This window comes from Gobio gobio (assembly GCF_949357685.1).
Source record: "Gobio gobio genome assembly, chromosome: 22".
Lineage (NCBI taxonomy): Eukaryota > Metazoa > Chordata > Actinopteri > Cypriniformes > Gobionidae > Gobio > Gobio gobio.
Window position 1 is genome coordinate 1,124,818 of NC_137118.1, and position 5,882 is coordinate 1,130,699.

Consider the following 5,882-nt stretch of genomic DNA (forward strand, 5'->3'; position numbering starts at 1 on the left):
TGATGGAAAGACGATGGAGAGATGATGGAAAGACGATGGACAGACGATGGAGAGGTGATAGACAGATGATGGACAGACGATGGACAGACGATGGAGAGGTGATAGACAGATGATGGACAGACGATGGAGAGGTGATAGACAGATGATAGACAGATGATGGACAGATGATGGACAGATGATGGAAAGATGATGGACAGATGATGGAGAGGTGATGGACAGATGATGGAGAGGTGATGGAGAGATGATGGACAGATGATGGACAGACGATGGAGAGATGAAAGACAGACGATGGAGAGATGATAGACAGATGATGGAGAGATGATAGACAGACGATAGAGAGATGATGGACAGATGATGGACAGACGATAGACAGATGATGGACAGATGATGGAGAGATGATAGACAGATGATGGAGAGATGATGGAGAGATGATGGACAGATGATGGACAGATGATAGACAGATGATGGAGAGATGATGGACAGATGATAGACAGATGATGGAGAGATGATGGACAGATGATAGACAGATGATGGAGAGATGATGGACAGATGATGGAGAGGTGATGGACAGACGATGGACAGATGATGGACAGACGATGGACAGATGATGGACAGATGATGGACAGATGATGGAGAGGTGATGGACAGATGATGGAGAGGTGATGGAGAGGTGATGGACAGATGATGGAGAGGTGATGGAGAGATGATGGACAGATGATGGACAGACGATGGAGAGATGAAAGACAGACGATGGAGAGATGATAGACAGATGATGGACAGACGATAGACAGATGATGGACAGATGATGGACAGATGATAGACAGATGATGGAGAGATGATGGAGAGATGATGGACAGATGATAGACAGATGATGGAGAGATGATGGACAGATGATGGACAGATGATAGACAGATGATGGACAGACGATGGACAGATGATAGACAGATGATAGACAGATGATGGAGAGATGATGGACAGATGATGGACAGACGATGGAGAGGTGATAGACAGACGATGGACAGATGATGGAGAGATGATGGACAGATGATGGACAGATGATGGAGAGATGATGGACAGACGATGGAGAGATGATGGAGAGATGATGGACAGACGATGGACAGATGATGGACAGATGATGGAGAGATGATGGACAGATGATGGACAGATGATGGAGAGATGATGGACAGATGATGGACAGATGATGGACAGACGATGGAGAGGTGATAGACAGACGATGGACAGATGATGGAGAGATGATGGACAGATGATGGACAGATGATGGAGAGATGATGGACAGACGATGGAGAGGTGATGGACAGATGATGGAGAGGTGATGGAGAGATGATGGACAGATGATAGACAGATGATGGACAGATGATGGACAGACGATGGAGAGATGATAGACAGATGATGGACAGACGATAGACAGATGATGGACAGATGATGGACAGATGATAGACAGATGATGGAGAGATGATGGAGAGATGATGGACAGATGATAGACAGATGATGGAGAGATGATGGACAGATGATGGACAGATGATAGACAGATGATGGACAGACGATGGACAGATGATAGACAGATGATAGACAGATGATGGAGAGATGATGGACAGATGATGGACAGACGATGGAGAGGTGATAGACAGACGATGGACAGATGATGGAGAGATGATGGACAGATGATGGACAGATGATGGAGAGATGATGGACAGACGATGGAGAGATGATGGAGAGATGATGGACAGACGATGGACAGATGATGGACAGATGATGGACAGACGATGGAGAGGTGATAGAAAGACGATGGACAGATGATGGAGAGATGATGGACAGATGATGGACAGATGATGGAGAGATGATGGACAGACGATGGACAGATGATGGAGAGGTGATGGACAGATGATGGAGAGGTGATAGACAGATGATGGACAGATGATAGACAGATGATGGACAGATGATGGACAGACGATGAAGAGATGATAGACAGATGATGGACAGATGATGGACAGATGATAGACAGATGATGGACAGATGATGGAAAGACGATGGAGAGATGATGGAAAGACGATGGAGAGATGATGGACAGATGATGGACAGACGATGGAGAGATGATGGACAGATGATGGACAGATGATGGACAGATGATGGAGAGGTGATGGACAGACGATGGACAGATGATGGAAAGACGATGGAGAGATGATGGAAAGACGATGGAGAGATGATGGAAAGACGATGGAGAGATGATGGAAAGACGATGGAGAGATGATGGAGAGATGATGGACAGATGATGGACAGATGATGGAGAGGTGATGGACAGATGATGGAGAGGTGATGGACAGATGATGGACAGATGATGGAGAGATGATGGACAGACGATGGAGAGATGATGGACAGGTGATAGACAGATGATGGAGAGACGATAGACAGATGATGGACAGACGATGGAGAGATGATAGACAGATGATGGACAGACGATGGAGAGGTGATGGACAGATGATGGAGAGGTGATGGACAGGCGATAGACAGATGATGGAGAGACGATAGAAAGATGATGGACAGACGATGGAGAGATGATAGACAGATGATGGACAGACGATGGAGAGATGATAGACAGATGATGGACAGACGATGGAGAGATGATGGACAGATGATGGACAGACGATGGAGAGATGATGGACAGACGATGGAGAGATGATGGACAGGCGATAGACAGATGATGGAGAGACGATAGACAGATGATGGACAGACGATGGAGAGATGATAGACAGATGATGGACAGACGATGGAGAGATGATAGACAGATGATGGACAGACGATGGAGAGATGATGGACAGACGATGGAGAGATGATGGACAGGCGATAGACAGATGATGGAGAGACGATAGACAGATGATGGACAGACGATGGAGAGATGATAGACAGATGATGGACAGACGATGGAGAGATGATAGACAGATGATGGACAGACGATGGAGAGATGATGGACAGATGATGGAGAGGTGATGGACAGATGATGGAGAGGTGATGGACAGATGATGGAGAGATGATGGAAAGACGATGGAGAGATGATGGAGAGATGATGGAGAGATGATAGACAGATGATGGACAGACGATAGACAGATGATGGAGAGATGATGGAAAGACGATGGACAGATGATGGAGAGGTGATAGACAGATGATGGAGAGATAATGGACAGATGATGGAGAGATGATGGACAGATGATAGACAGATGATGGACAGACGATGGAGAGATGATGGAGAGATGATGGACAGACGATGGAGAGATGATGGACAGACGATAGACAGACGATGGACAGACGATGGACAGACGATAGACAGATGATGGAGAGATGATGGACAGACGATGGACAGATGATAGACAGATGATGGACAGACGATGGAGAGATGATGGAGAGATGATGGACAGATGATAGACAGATGATGGACAGACGATGGAGAGATGATGGAGAGATGATGGACAGACGATGGAGAGGTGATGGAGAGATGATGGACAGACGATGGAGAGACGATGGACAGATGATGGAGAGATGATGGAGAGACGATAGACAGATGATGGACAGATGATGGAGAGATGATGGACAGATGATGGACAGATGATGGAGAGGTGATGGACAGATGATGGACAGATGATGGAGAGATGATGGAGAGACGATGGACAGATGATGGAGAGATGATGGACAGATGATGGAGAGATGATGGACAGACGATAGACAGACGATGGACAGACGATGGACAGACGATAGACAGATGATGGAGAGATGATGGACAGACGATGGACAGATGATAGACAGATGATGGACAGACGATGGAGAGATGATGGAGAGATGATGGACAGATGATAGACAGATGATGGACAGACGATGGAGAGATGATGGAGAGATGATGGACAGACGATGGAGAGATGATGGAGAGATGATGGACAGGCGATGGAGAGACGATGGACAGATGATGGAGAGACGATAGACAGATGATGGACAGATGATGGAGAGATGATGGACAGATGATGGACAGATGATGGAGAGGTGATGGACAGATGATGGACAGATGATGGAGAGATGATGGAGAGACGATGGACAGATGATGGAGAGATGATGGAGAGACGATGGACAGACGATGGACAGATGATAGAGAGATGATGGAGAGATGATGGAGAGATGATGGACAGATGATGGAGAGATGATGGACAGACGATGGAGAGATGATGGACAGATGACGGAGAGACGATGGACAGACGATGGACAGACGATGGACAGACGATGGACAGACGATAGACAGACGATGGACAGACGATAGACAGATGATGGACAGATGACGGAGAGACGATGGAGAGACGATGGACAGACGATGGACAGACGATGGACAGACGATAGACAGACGATGGACAGACGATGGACAGATGATGGACAGATGATGGACAGACGATGGACAGACGATAGACAGATGATGGAGAGATGATGGACAGATGACGGAGAGACGATGGACAGACGATGGAGAGATGATGGACAGACGATGGACAGACGATAGACAGATGATGGACAGACGATGGAGAGATGATGGACAGATGATGGACAGATGATAGACAGATGATGAAGAGACGATGGAGAGACGATGGACGGACGATGGACAGATGATGGACAGACGATGGAGAGATGATGGACAGATGATGGACAGATGATGGACAGATGATAGACAGATGATGAAGAGACGATGGAGAGACGATGGACGGACGATGGACAGATGATGGACAGACGATGGAGAGATGATGGACAGATGATGGACAGATGATAGACAGATGATGAAGAGACGATGGAGAGACGATGGACAGACGATAGACAGATGATGGACAGACGATGGAGAGATGATGGACAGATGATGGACAGATGATAGACAGATGACGAAGAGACGATGGAGAGACGATGGACAGATGATGGACAGACGATGGAGAGATGATGGACAGACGATGGAGAGACGATGGACAGACGATGGAGAGATGATGGACAGACGATGGAGAGACGATGGACGGACGATGGACAGACGATGGAGAGATGATGGACAGACGATGGAGAGATGATAGACAGATGACGAAGAGACGATGGAGAGACGATGGACAGATGATGGACAGACGATGGAGAGACGATGGACGGACGATGGACAGACGATGGAGAGATGATGGACAGACGATGGAGAGATGATGGACAGATGATGGACAGACGATAGACAGATGATGGACAGACGATGGATAGATGATGGACAGATGATGGACAGATGATAGACAGATGATGAAGAGACGATGGAGAGACGATGGACGGACGATGGACAGATGATGGACAGACGATGGAGAGATGATAGACAGATGATGAAGAGACGATGGAGAGACGATGGACGGACGATGGACAGGTGATGGACAGACGATGGAGAGATGATGGACAGATGATGGACAGATGATAGACAGATGATGAAGAGACGATGGAGAGACGATGGACGGACGATGGACAGGTGATGGACAGACGATGGAGAGATGATAGACAGATGATGGACAGATGATGGACAGATGATAGACAGATGATGAAGAGACGATGGAGAGACGATGGACAGACGATAGACAGATGATGGACAGACGATGGAGAGATGATGGACAGATGATGGACAGATGATAGACAGATGACGAAGAGACGATGGAGAGACGATGGACAGACGATGGAGAGACGATGGACGGACGATGGACAGACGATGGAGAGATGATGGACGGACGATGGAGAGACGATGGACGGACGATGGACAGACGATGGAGAGATGATAGACAGATGACGAAGAGACGATGGAGAGACGATGGACAGATGATGGAGAGACGATGGAC